This window comes from Coregonus clupeaformis, unplaced genomic scaffold, assembly GCF_020615455.1.
Source record: "Coregonus clupeaformis isolate EN_2021a unplaced genomic scaffold, ASM2061545v1 scaf3862, whole genome shotgun sequence".
In the NCBI taxonomy this organism is placed as follows: domain Eukaryota; kingdom Metazoa; phylum Chordata; class Actinopteri; order Salmoniformes; family Salmonidae; genus Coregonus; species Coregonus clupeaformis.
The window spans coordinates 19,164-33,725 of record NW_025537316.1 but is presented as its reverse complement, the minus strand read 5'-3'; the positions used below and the strand labels follow the sequence as shown (position 1 = coordinate 33,725).

At 43.9% G+C, this 14,562-nt stretch overlaps 1 pseudogene; it reads right to left on the bottom strand.

Moving 5' to 3' along the window:
• Positions 1–584: 584 nt before the first annotated feature.
• LOC123490408 overlaps positions 585–14,562 on the bottom strand; it is a 31,947-nt pseudogene continuing 17,969 nt past the window's right edge.

The following is a 14,562-nucleotide window of genomic DNA, read 5'->3' as shown; positions in this document are numbered from 1 at the left end:
AAAAGAATGTGGTGATCGATGGTGTCAAAGGCAGCACTAAGGTCTAGTAGCACGAGGACAGATGCAGAGCCTCGGTCTGACGCCATTAAAAGGTCATTTACCACCTTCACATATATGTGGCCTTGGGCGTCATATTAGGTCATCATAGCGCCTTGGAATGATGCATCAGTCTAGGATCAATCATATCCATTCCCATTCAACACTGGTGGGTGGGAGTCGTACTGTACCTTTAATCTCGATGGTGTGGCTAACCCCATACAACACTATGTTATGTTAACAGAGGGTTACAGATAGGTCGTACCTTTAATCTCGATGGTGTGGCTAACCCCATACAACACTATGTTATGTTAACAGAGGGTTACAGATAGTCGTACCTTTAATCTCCGATGGTGTGGCTAACCCCATACAACACTATGTTATGTTAACAGAGGGTTACAGATAGGTCGTACCTTTAATCTCGATGGTGTGGCTAACCCCATACAACACTATGTTATGTTAACAGAGGGTTACAGATAGGTCGTACCTTTAATCTCGATGGTGTGGCTAACCCCATACAACACTATGTTATGTTAACAGAGGGTTACAGATAGGTCGATACCTTTAATCTCGATGGTGGCGTTAGCAGGCGGGTCCATATTGACGGTGTAGACACACATGTACTCCCCTGCATCCTCTCCTCGGGGCTTCTTCAGGCTGGATTTACACAAAACAAACATCAAGAAAGCCCCAGAAATCCAACACAGTAGAGAGGATCTTTTCAATGTTAATCAACACTTATATGTTCAACCCTCCCCATCAGAGAAATGAACCCCTGTCTCCCTCGTGACATGCGGGGATCCTCAACACAATACTAAATAGGTCTGAGGGGGGAAGTTCAGGGAGAGGATTGCAAAGGGTGCTCCAAGCCCCCAAGCCATCATAAAAAAATATTTTTAAGTTCCTACACTGGGGGAGAGACAAGAGGGTCCAACCCATCTACTTTATTAACCAATAAGTGCTTTATTACATCTAATAAGAAAATAGGAAGACAGATAAGTGCCTTATGCTCCCCCCCCCCCTCCCCCCATATCTCACAAGGCAAAACCATGCTAAATAAAACATCAGAAGTGCTATATTTAACACGGAAAATAGTTTAAAGAAACTGAAGAACAAATAATTAGCATAAGTGCCATATTATGTCCCTTATGTCTCACAAGAACACACACGGTAAAACCTGCAAGGCAATCTCCCATCCCCTCCAAATAGGTTTTAATAAATCATTTAAAAAATGGAAGGTATTGGGTCCATCATCAACTCCCCCAGTGTCATTACATCAAACCATCGTAGTCCGAGAAACGTTTATTCTATGTCATTGAGGCTGTTAGGGACCGTGGTCCCCAACCTTTGCATCCACCGCCATTCTGAGGGCAGCCTCGGGGCCTTGGACCACCAGACTCAAGGCCTGCTATTGTTCAACTCCCTACCATGTGTGCGGAAGTGCACATACAACTCTGTCAGTTTATCTGCTCTACCGATGCAGGACACTTTACCAACTCAATCATATACAACACTTTACGAACTCAATCATATACAACACTTTACACACTAAATCATATACAACACTTTACACACTAAATCATATACAACACTTTACACACTCAATCATATACAACACTTTACACACTCATACTTTGAGTTTCAATTGTCTATTAGCCTCTATGAGGTGTCGAAGTTTGATCCATTATCACTATTTTAAATCCCTTGTCTGCAAGTTTAATAACTATATCTTGATTATGTCTCAGCCTTTTTAAAGCCTGTTGTTGTTCTACAGTTAAATTGTTCTCACCCCTCTCTATATGAAAGAGAAAACCCTTGAATATCACACCCAATAAGATCTAATATCACACCCAATAAGATCTAATATCACACCCAATAAGATCTAATATCACACCCAATAAGATCTAATATCACACCCAATAAGATCTAATATGGAAAGTTAAGGTTAGAGTTAGGGTTAGGGTTAAGGTTAGGGTTAGGGTTAGGATTAAGGTTAGAGTTAAGGTAAGGGTTAGGGTTAGGGTTAGGGTTAGAGGTTAGAGTTAGGGTTAGGGTTAAGGTTAAGGTTAAGGTTAAGGTTAGGGTTAGGGTTAAGGTTAGAGTTAAGGTTAGAGTTAAGGTTAGGGTTAGGGTTAAGGTTAGAGTTAAGGTTAAGGTTAGGGTTAAGGTTAAGGTTAGAGTTAAGGTTAGGATTAAGGTTAGGGTTAGGGTTAAGGTTAGAGTTAAGGTTAGAGTTAGGGTTAAGGTTAGAGTTAAGGTTAGGGTTAAGGTTAGGGTTAAGGTTAGAGTTAAGGTTAGGGTTAAGGTTAGGGTTAGAGTTAAGGTTAGGGTTAGAGTTAAGGTTAGGGTTAGGGTTAAGGTTAGAGTTAGGGTTAAGGTTAGAGTTAGAGTTAAGGTTAGAGTTAGGGTTAAGGTTAGAGTTAGAGTTAAGGTTAGAGTTAGGGTTAAGGTTAGGGTTAAGGTTAGGGTTAGAGTTAAGGTTAGGGTTAAGGTTAGGGTTAAGGTTAGGGTTTGGGTTAGAGTTAAGGTTAGGGTTAGGGTTAAGGTTAGAGTTAAGGTTAGGGTTAAGGTTAGGGTTAAGGTTAGGGTTAGAGTTAAGGTTAGGGTTAAGGTTAGAGTTAGGGTTAAGGTTAAGGTTAGAGTTAGAGTTAAGGTCAGGGTTAGGGTTAAGGTTAGGGTTATGGGTTATAGATAGGGACCTACTAGTACTCAGTGTTGGCTCTCTCTCCGCGGGTCTCTTCGATCTCCTCCCCATTCTTCATCCAGAAGCTCTCGATATGGGCACCATGGGCTGCAGTTAAGTTGCACTGCAGGGTGAGGGGCAGGCTGTGGTGATCACTGGGCAGCGTGATGTGGTCCGACGAGCTGATGGAAGGCTCTGAAACACCAATAAGAAACTTCCAATATCCAATTCAATTTCAATACATTAAATTCATGAAGTAAACTGACATTCCAATTCCTTGAAAAACAATTAGGAAAATTGAAATTTCAGTTGACGGAAGGCTCTGAAACACCAATAAGACACCAGGGTTAAGGTCAGTTCCATTTCAAATCAGTTGGGGTCAATTTCATTTAAAATAGTTTATTTTCTTCTTTTTCTTACTCTTGTATTTTTCAACATATTTAATTGAAATTAGTTGAAAAGCAATGAGGAAAATTGGATTGGAATTTCAGCGTAATTCCAGAATTGACTAAATTGAAATGGAATTGATCCCAGCCCTGATTGAGACATCACACAGGCTTGTGTTACTAAATGACCCTGTAGTTAACTTTAAACAAGCATAATAAGTATTAGACACTTACAGTATGAGTACTTTCCCATACCAGAGCCGTACACTTACAGTATGAGTACATTCCCATACCAGAGCCGTACACTTACAGTATGAGTACTTTCTCATTCCAGAGCCGTACACTTACAGTATGAGTACTTTCCCATTCCAGAGCCGTACACATACAGTATGAGTACTTTCCCATACCAGAGATGTTTTTATTTTATTTCACCTTTATTTAACCAGGTAAACCAGTTGAGAACAAGTTCTCATTTACAACTGCGACCTGGCCAAGATAAAGCAAAGCAGTGCGATAAAAACAACAACACAGAGTTACATATGGGGTAAAACAAAACAAAGTCAAAAATACAACAGAAATAAATATATATACAGTGTGTGCAAATGTAGCAAGTTATGGAGGTAAGGCAATAAATAGGCTATAGTGCAAAATAATTACAATTAGTATTAACACTGGAATGATAGATGAGCAAGAGATGATGTGCAAATAGAGATACTGGGGTGCAAATGAGTAAAATAAATGTTGATGTACACTTACAGTATGAGTACTTTCCCATTCCAGAGCCGTACACTTACAGTATGCGTACTTTCCCATTCCAGAGCCGTACACTTACAGTATGAGTACTTTCCCATTCCAGAGATGTACACTTACAGTATGAGTACTTTCCTATTCCAGAGCTGTACACATACAGTATTAGTACTTTCCCATTCCAGAGCTGTACACTTACAGTATGAGTACTTTCCCATTCCAGAGCCGTACACTTACGTTTGAGTACTTTTCCATTCCAGAGCCGTACACTTACGTATGAGTACTTTCCCATTCCAGAGCCGTACACTTACAGTATGAGTACTTTCAAATACCAGAGCCATACACATACACAGGATGTCTATAAATGGCTCTGGCCTCTACCTCCAATGATTTGCAGACATAGCAGTCAGTGTTGGTTTGAAATCTATTTGGCATCCAGTAATTCAGCCCAGAAGCGTGTAGAGCTGACATTCCCAAGAAGAGGTTAGAGGTTAGAGGTTAGAGGTCAGGGGTCTGGGACTGGGTAGTAATTTAGGGCTAGTGTTTGATAGGTTTCCATGTCCTTCATAACTCAGAACCATATATATAAATATATACTGAACAAAAATATAAACGCAACATGTAAAGTGATGGTTCCATGTTTCATGAGCTGAAATAAAACATCCCAGAAATTGTCCATATGCACAAATAGCTTATTTCTCAAAATTGTTAGCCACAAATTTGTTTACATCCCTGTTAGTTAACATTTCTCCTTTGCCAAGATAATCCATTCACCTGACAGATGTGGCATATAATGAACCTGATTAAACAGCATGATCATTACACAGGTGCACCTCTCTACCATAAAACGTTGTTTTAGAGAATTTGGCAGTACGTCCAACCGGCCTCACAACCGCAGAACACGTGTGTGGCGTCGTGTGGGCGAGCGGTTTGCTGATGTCAGTGTTGAGAACAGAGTGCCCCATGGTGGCGGTGGGGTTATGGTACGGGCAGGCATAAGCTACGGACGATGAACACAATTGCATTTTATCTATGGCAATTTGAAGATCCTGAGGCCTTGTCGTGCCATTCATCCGCAGCCATCACCTCATGTTTCAGCATCATGATAATGCACGGCCCTATGGTCGCAAGGATCTGTACACAATTCCTGGAAGCTGAAAATGTTACAGTTTTTCCATGGCCTGCATACTCACCAGACATGTCACCCATTGAGCACGTTTGGGATGCTCTGGATCAACGTGTACGACAGTGTGTTCCAGTTCTCACCAATATCTAGCAACTTCGCACAGCCATTGAAGAGGAGTAGGACAACATTCTACAGGCCACAATCAACAGCCTGATCAACTCTATGCGAAGGAGTTGTGTCGCACTGCATGAGGCAAATGGTGGTTACACCAGATACTGACTGGTTTTCTGATCCACGCCCCTACCTTTTTTTGTTAAGGTACAGTGGGGGAAAAAAGTATTTAGTCAGCCACCAATTGTGCAAGTTCTCCCACTTAAAAAGATGAGAGAGGCCTGTAATTTTCATCATAGGTACACGTCAACTATGACAGACAAAGTGAGATTTTTTTTCTCCAGAAAATCACATTGTAGGATTTTTAATGAATTTATTTGCAAATTATGGTGGAAAATAAGTATTTGGTCACCTACAAACAAGCAAGATTTCTGGCTCTCACAGACCTGTAACTTCTTCTTTAAGAGGCTCCTCTGTCCTCCACTCGTTACCTGTATTAATGGCACCTGTTTGAACTTGTTATCAGTATAAAAGACACCTGTCCACAACCTCAAACAGTCACACTCCAAACTCCACTATGGCCAAGACCAAAGAGCTGTCAAAGGACACCAGAAACAAAATTGTAGACCTGCACCAGGCTGGGAAGACTGAATCTGCAATAGGTAAGCAGCTTGGTTTGAAGAAATCAACTGTGGGAGCAATTATTAGGAAATGGAAGACATACAAGACCACTGATAATCTCCCTCGAAGCAAGATCTCACCCCGTGGGGTCAAAATGATCACAAGAACGGTGAGCAAAAATCCCAGAACCACACGGGGGGACCTAGTGAATGACCTGCAGAGAGCTGGGGCCAAAGTAACAAAGCCTACCATCAGTAACACACTACGCCGCCAGGGACTCAAATACTGCAGTGCAAGATGTGTCCCCATGCTTAAGCCAGTACATGTCCAGGCCCGTCTGAAGTTTGCTAGAGTGCATTTGGATGATCCAGAAGAGGATTGGGAGAATGTCATATGGTCAGATGAAACCCAAATATAACTTTTTGGTAAAAACTCAACTCGTCGTGTTTGGAGGACAAAGAATGCTGAGTTGCATCCAAAGAACACCATACCTACTGTGAAGCATGGGGGGTGGAAACATCATGCTTTGGGGCTGTTTTTCTGCAAAGGGACCAGGACGACTGATCCGTGTAAAGGAAAGAATGAATGGGGCCATGTATTGTGAGATTTTGAGTGAAAACCTCCTTCCATCAGCAAGGGCATTGAAGATGAAACGTCGCTGGGTCTTTCAGCATGACAATGATCCCAAACACACCGCCCGGGCAACGAAGGAGTGGCTTCGTAAGAAGCATTTCAAGGTCCTGGAGTGGCCTAGCCAGTCTCCAGATCTCAACCCCATAGAAAATCTTTGGAGGGAGTTGAAAGTCCGTGTTGCCCAGCGACAGCCCCAAAACATCACTGCTCTAGAGGAGATCTGCATGGAGGAATGGGCCAAAATACCAGCAACAGTGTGTGAAAACCTTGTGAAGACTTACAGAAAATGTTTGACCTGTGTCATTGCCAACAATGGGTATATAACAAAGTATTGAGAAACTTTTGTTATTGACCAAATACTTAGTTTCCACCATAATTTGCAAATAAATTCATTAAAAATCCTACAATGTGATTTTCTGGATTTTCTTTTCTCATTTTGTCTGTCATAGTTGATGTGTACCTATGATGAAAATTACAGGCCTCTCTCATCTTTTTAAGTGGGAGAACCTGCACAATTGGTGGCTGACTAAATACTTTTTTCCCCCACTGTATCTGTGACCAACAGATGCATATATGTATTCCCAGTCATGTGAAATCCATAGATTAGGGCCTAATGCATTTATTTCAATTTACTGATTTCCTTATATGAACTATAACTCAGTCAAATCTTTGAAATTGTTGCATGTTGTGTTTATATTTTTGTTCAGTATAGATACAGTACATATCTCTGGATAAGAGTGTCTGCTAAATGACTCAAATGTAAATCCATGACTGACTGTGCAAACCCATGTTAAAATAGTTCCCAACTCATACTGAAGCTGATGACATGACATCAACCAATTCAGCCTAGCTCTTAGATACTCCTTTTCACCCTAACATGCATAAACATAACATTTATAAGAATTAAATATGAAAGAACACAGAAGGACAAAATTAAATATGGGTTAGATGGGTTAGATGGGTTAGGTGGGTTAGATGGGTTAGGTGGGTTAGGTGGGTTAGATGGTTTAGATGGGTTAGATGGTTTAGATGGGTTAGATGGGTTAAGTGGGTTAGATGGGTTAGGTGGGTTAGGTGGGTTAGATGGTTTAGATGGGTTAGATGGTTTAGATGGGTTAGATGGGTTAAGTGGGTTAGATGGGTTAGGTGGGTTAGATGGGTTAGATTGGTTAGATGGATTAGGTGGATTAGATGGGTTAAGTGGGTTAGATGGGTTAGGTGGGTTAGATGGGTTAGATTGGTTAGATGGATTAGGTGGGTTAGGTGGGTTAGATGGATTAGGTGGGTTAGGTGGGTTAGATGGTTTAGATGGGTTAGATGGTTTAGATGGGTTAGATGGGTTAAGTGGGTTAGATGGGTTAGGTGGGTTAGATGGGTTAAGTGGGTTAGATGGGTTAGGTGGATTAGATGGGTTAAGTGGGTTAGATGGGTTAGGTGGGTTAGATGGGTTAGATTGGTTAGATGGATTAGGTGGGTTAGGTGGGTTAGATGGATTAGGTGGGTTAGATGGGTTAGATGGGTTAAGTGGGTTAGGTGGGTTAGATGGGTTAGGTGGGTTAAGTGGGTTAGGTGGGTTAGATGGATTAGGTGGGTTAGATGGGTTAAGTGGGTTAGGTGGGTTAGGTGGGTTAGATGGGTTAGGTGGGTTAGATGGGTTAGATGGGTTAGGTGGGTTAGATGGGTTAAGTGGGTTAGATGGGTTAGGTGGATTAGATGGGTTAAGTGGGTTAGGTGGGTTAGGTGGGTTAGATGGATTAGGTGGGTTAGGTGGGTTAGATGGGTTAGGTGGGTTAGATGGGTTAGGTGGGTTAGGTGGGTTAGATGGGTTAGGTGGGTTAGGTGGGTTAGATGGGTTAGGTGGGTTAGATGGGTTAGATGGGTTAGGTGGGTTAGGTGGGTTAGATGGGTTAGATGGGTTAGATGGGTTAGGTGGGTTAGGTGGGTTAGATGGGTTAGGTGGGTTAGATGGGTTAGATGGGTTAGGTGGGTTAGGTGGGTTAGATGGGTTAGATGGATTAGGTGGGTTAGGTGGGTTAGATGGATTAGGTGGGTTAGATGGGTTAAGTGGGTTAGGTGGGTTAGATGGGTTAGATGGATTAGGTGGGTTAAGTGGGTTAGGTGGGTTAGATGGATTAGGTGGGTTAGATGGGTTAAGTGGGTTAGGTGGGTTAGGTGGGTTAGATGGATTAGGTGGGTTAAGTGGGTTAGATGGGTTAGGTGGGTTAGATGGGTTAGGTGGGTTAGGTGGGTTAGATGGGTTAGGTGGGTTAGGTGGGTTAGATGGGTTAGGTGGGTTAGATGGGTTAGATGGGTTAGGTGGGTTAGATGGGTTAGATGGGTTAGATGGGTTAGGTGGGTTAGATGGGTTAGGTGGGTTAGATGGGTTAGGTGGGTTAGGTGGGTTAGGTGGGTTAGATGGGTTAGGTGGGTTAGATGGGTTAGATGGGTTAGGTGGGTTAGATGGGTTAGGTGGGTTAGGTGGGTTAGATGGGTTAGGTGGGTTAGATGGGTTAGGTGGGTTAGATGGGTTAGGTGGGTTAGATGGGTTAGATGGGTTAGGTAAAGAAACATAAGGTAGTAGGCCTTGGAGAAGAAGAAAGAAGGAAACAGAGGTTGTTGAGGGATCAGAGTAAATGACGGAGGGTCTCTACTAAACACTATGGTCTGATTGGATAGAGTAGATGAAGACTAGCTAATGAAGCTGCAAGACATATGGGGCTGTATGGGATACACTGGGAGAAGCTGCAAGACCTAAGGGGCTGCATGGGATACACTGGGAGGAGCTGCAATACCTAGGGGGCTGCATGGGATACACTGGGAGAAGCTGCAAGACCTAAGGGGCTGCATGGGATACACTGGGAGAAGCTACAAGACCTAAGGGGCTGCATGGGATACACTGGGAGAAGCTACACGACCTAAGGGGCTGCATGGGATACACTGGGAGAAGCTACACGACCTAAGGGGCTGCATGGGATACACTGGGAGAAGCTACACGACCTAAGGGGCTGCATGGGATACACTGGGAGAAGCTACACGACCTAAGGGGCTGTATGGGATACACTGGGAGGTCTAGTGAAGCTGCTAACTAAGGAGCTGAGGCACAGAGGGAGATTGTTCTTCATTTTCAGGGTGTATGGGGGGTTGGGACACAGAGGGAGAGCTCTGCTATTTCTTCATTTTCAGGGTGTATGGTTGGTGATTTGGTATTTGGTATTCATTAGGATCCCCATTAGCCGCTGTAAAAGCATCAGCTTCACTTCCTGGGGTCCACATGAAACATGACATAATCCATACAGTGAGGGAAAAATGTATTTGATCCCCTGTTGATTTTGTACGTTTGCCCACTGACAAAGACATGATCAGTCTATAATTTTAATGGTAGGTTTATTTGAACAGTGAGAGACAGAATAACAACAAAAAAATCCAGAAAAACTCATGTAAAAAATGTTATAAATTGATTTTCATTTTAATGAGGGAAATAAGTATTTGACCCCTCTGCAAACCATTACTTAGTACTTGGTGGCAAAACCCTTGTTGGCAATCACAGAGGTCAGACGTTTCTTGTAGTTGGCCACCAGGTTTGCACACATCTCAGGAGGGATTTTGTTCCACTCCTCTTTGCAGATCTTCTCCAAGTCATTAAGGTTTCGAGCCTGACGTTTGGCAACTCGAACCGTCAGCTCCCTCCACAGATTTTCTATGGGATTTAGGTCTGGAGACTAGCTAGGCCACTCCGGGACCTTAATGTGCTTCTTCTTGAGCCACTCCTTTGTTGCCTTGGCCGTGTGTTTTGGGTCATTGTCATGCTGGAATATCCATCCACGACCCATTTTCAATGCCCTGGCTGAGGGAAGGAGAAAGCAGAAAAACAACCCCAAAGCATAATGTTTCCACCTCCATGTTTGACGGTGGGGATGGTGTTCTTGGGGTCATAGGCAGCATTCCTCCTCCTCCAAACACGGCAAGTTGAGTTGATACCAAAGAGCTCGGTTTTGGTCTCATCTGACCACAACACTTTCACCCAGTTGTCCTCTAAATCATTCAGATGTTCATTGGCAAACTTCAGACGGGCCTGTCTATGTGCTTTCTTGAGCAGGGGGATCTTGCGGGTGCTGCAGGATTTCAGTCCTTCACGGCGTAGTGTGTTACCAATTGTTTTCTTGGTGACTATGGTCCCAGTTGCCTTGAGATCATTGACAAGATCCTCCTGTGTAGTTCTGGGCTGATTCCTCACCATTCTCATGATCATTGCAACTCCACAAGGTGAGATCTTGCATGGAACCCCAGGCCGAGGGAGATTGACAGTTCTTTTGTGTTTCTTCCATTTGCGAATAATCGCACCAATTGTTGTCACCTTCTCACCAAGCTGCTTGGAGATGGTCTTGTAGCCCATTCCAGCCTTGTGTAGGTCTACAATCTTGTCCCTGACATCCTTGGAGAGCTCTTTGGTCTTGGCCATGGTGGAGAGTTTGGAATCTGATTGATTGATTGCTTCTGTGGACAGGTGTCTTTTATACAGGTAACAAGCTGAGATTAGGAGCACTCCCCTTTAAGAGTATGCTCCTAATCTCAGCTCGTTACCTGTATAAAAGACACCTGGGAGCCAGAAATCTTTCTGATTGAGAGGGGGTCAAATACTTATTTCCCTCATTAAAATGCAAATCAATTTATAACATTTTCGACATGCGTTTTTCTGGATTTGTTTGTTGTTATTCTGTCTCTCACTGTTCAAATAAACCTACCATTAAAATTATTGTCCTTGCTCGGGCAGGCTTCGGCGTTCGTCGTCCCCGGAGTACTAGCTACTACCGTTTGATGTTTTCGATGTTTGTTTTGTCATGTCTAGTTAGTACACCTGTTTCGTATTCTGTATTGATTATGTCACCTATAAGTTCCCCTATGTTATGTTTGTATTTTGTGTGTTATTGTCCGCCTGTCATGTATGTATAGGTTCGGTACCTTGGCATTTCGTGTGATTTTACGCACTCGCGTATTTGTTTCGCCTCTTGTGTTTTTGAGGTCGTTTATTTGTGTGTACCTATAGAGGTGATTAGTAAAGTCGTCTTGACTTATTCCTCTGTGTCCTGCGCTTGACTTCACCACCGCATCCACATCAGCACCATGACAGAATAACACACCACCTATGGAGTCAGCAGGAGCAGCGGCGGTGACCGAGTCACTGGAGGATCGGGTCAGCAGCCAGGACGCCATGATCCAGCGACTCGGCTCCGCCATGCAAGGCGTCATGGACACTCTGCGCCGATGGGAAAGAGAAGGCCTGCCCACACCTCCTCCTACCTTACCACCACCATCGGCCAGCCCCATCATACCAGCTCCGGAGTCCAGTGGGATTCGGCTCTCGCTCCCGAGGGCATATGATGGCACCGCAGCCGGGTGTCAGGGGTTCCTCCTTCAGGTGGAACTCTACCTGGCAACCATACACCCGGCGCCCTCGGGATACGAGAGCGTTTCCGCCCTCATCTCCTGTCTCTCCGGCAAGGCTTTGGAGTGGGCCAATGCCGAATGGAGGGGAATAGACGCCGCCACCATCAGCTACGCAGAGTTCTCCCGCCGCTTCAGGGCTGTTTTCGATCATCCCCCAGAGGGTAAAGCGGCGGGGGAGCGTCTGTTCAATCAATCAATCAATCAATTTTATTTTATATAGCCCTTCATACATCAGCTGATATCTCGAAGTGCTGTACAGAAACCCAGCCTAAAACCCCAAACAGCTAGTAATGCAGGTGTAGAAGCACGGTGGCTAGGAAAAACTCCCTAGAAAGGCCAAAACCTAGGAAGAAACCTAGAGAGGAACCAGGCTATGAGGGTGGCCAGTCCTCTTCTGGCTGTGCCGGGTGGAGATTATAACAGAACCATGCCAAGATGTTCAAAAATGTTCATAAGTGACAAGCATGGTCAAATAATAATCAGGAATAAATCTCAGTTGGCTTTTCATAGCCGATCATTAAGAGTTTAAAAACAGCAGGTCTGGGACAGGTAGGGGTTCCATAACCGCAGGCAGAACAGTTGAAACTGGAATAGCAGCAAGGCCAGGCGGACTGGGGACAGCAAGGAGTCACCACGGCCGGCAGTCCCGACGTATGGTCCTAGGGCTCAGGTCTCTCAGTTGGCAATTCATATCCGATCATTAAGAGTCGAAAACAGCAGGTCTGGGACAGGTAGGGGTTTCGTAACCGCAGGCAGAACAGTTGAAACTGGAACAGCAGCAAAGCCAGGCGGACTGGGGACAGCAAGGTGTCAGCATGCCCGATAGTCCCGACGTATGGTCCCAGGGCTCAGGTTCTCAGAGAGAAAGAGAGAACGAGAGAATTAGAGAGAGTATACTTAAATTCACACAGGACACTGGATAAGACAGGAGAAGTACTCTAGGTATAACCAACTGACCCCAACCCCCCGACACATAAACTACTGCAGCATAAATACTGGAGGCTGAGACAGGAGCGGTCCGGAGACACTGTGGCCCCATCCGAAGAAACCCCCGGACAGGGCCAAACAGGAAGGATATAACCCCACCCACTCTGCCAAAGCAGGTCTAGTAGCACGAGGACAGATGCAGAGCCTCGGTCTGACGCCATTAAAAGGTCATTTACCACCTTCACAAGTGCAGTCTCAGTGCTATGATGGGGTCTAAAACCAGACTGAAGCATTTCGTATACATTGTTTGTCTTCAGAAAGGCAGTGAGTTGCTGCGCAACAGCTTTTTCTAAAATTTTTGAGAGGAATGGAAGATTCGATATAGGCCGATAGTTTTTATATTTTCCGGGTCAAGGTTAGGCTTTTTCAAGAGAGGCTTTATCACTGCCACTTTTAGTGAGTTTGGTACACATCCGGTGGATAGAGAGCTGTTTATTATGTTCAACATAGGAGGGCCAAGCACAGGAAGCAGCTCCTTCAGCAGTTTAGTAGGAATGGGATCCAGTATGCAGCTTGAAGGTTTTGAGGCCATGATTATTTTCATCATTGTGTCAAGAGATATAGTACTAAAACACTTAAGTGTCTCTCCGATCCCAGGCCCTCGCAGAGCTGTGCAGATCCAGGACAGCTAAGCCCTGGAGGAATACGCAGATTCAAAGAGGAGTCCGTAATTTGCTTTCTAATGGTCATGATCTTTTCCTCAAAGAAGTTCATGAATTTATTACTGCTGAAGTGAAAGCCATCCTCTCTTGGGGAATGCTGCTTTTTAGTTAGCTTTGCAACAGTATCAAAAAAGAAATTTTGGATTGTTCTTATTTTCCTCGATTAAGTTGGAAAAGTAGGATGATCGAGCAGCAGTGAGGGCTCTTCGGTACTGCACGGTACTGTCTTTCCAAGCTAGTCGGAAGACTTCCAGTTTGGTGTGGCGCCATTTCCGTTCCAATTTCCTGGTAGCTTGCTTCAAAGCTCTGGTATTTTCTGTATACCAGGGAGCTAGTTTCTTATGACAAATGTTTTTCGTTTTTAAGGGTGCAACTGCATCTAGGGTATTGCGCAAGGTTAAATTGAGTTCCTCAGTTAAGTGGTTAACTGATTTTTGTCCTCTGACGTCCTTGGGTAGGCAGAAGGAGTCTGGAAGGGCATCAAGGAATTTTTTGTGTTGTCTGAGAATTTATAGCACGACTTTTGATGCTCCTTGGTTGGGGTCTGAGCAGATTATTTGTTGCGATTGCAAACGTAATAAAATGGTGGTCCGATAGTCCAGGATTATGTGGAAAAACATTAAGATCTACAACATTTATTCCATGGGACAAAACTAGGTCCAGAGTATGACTGTGGCAATGAGTAGGTCCAGAGACATGTTGGACAAAACCCACTGAGTCGATGATGGCTCCGAAAGACTTTTGGAGTGGGTCTGTGGACTTCTCCATGTGAATATTAAAATCACCAAAAATTAGAATATGATCTGCTATAACTACAAGGTCTGATAGGAATTCAGGAAACTCAGAGAGGAACGCTGTATATGGCCCAGGAGGCCTGTAAACAGTAGCTATAAAAAGTGATTGAGTAGGCTGCATAGATTTCATGACTAGAAGCTCAAAAGACGCAACGCCATTTTTTTTTTGTAAATTGAAATTTGCTATCGTAAATATTAGCAACACCTCCGCCTTTGCGAGATGCACGGGGGATATGGTCACTAGTGTAACCAGGAGGTGAGGCCTCATTTAACACAGTAAATTCATCAGGCTTAAGCCATGTTTCAGTCAGGCCAATCACATCAAGATTAT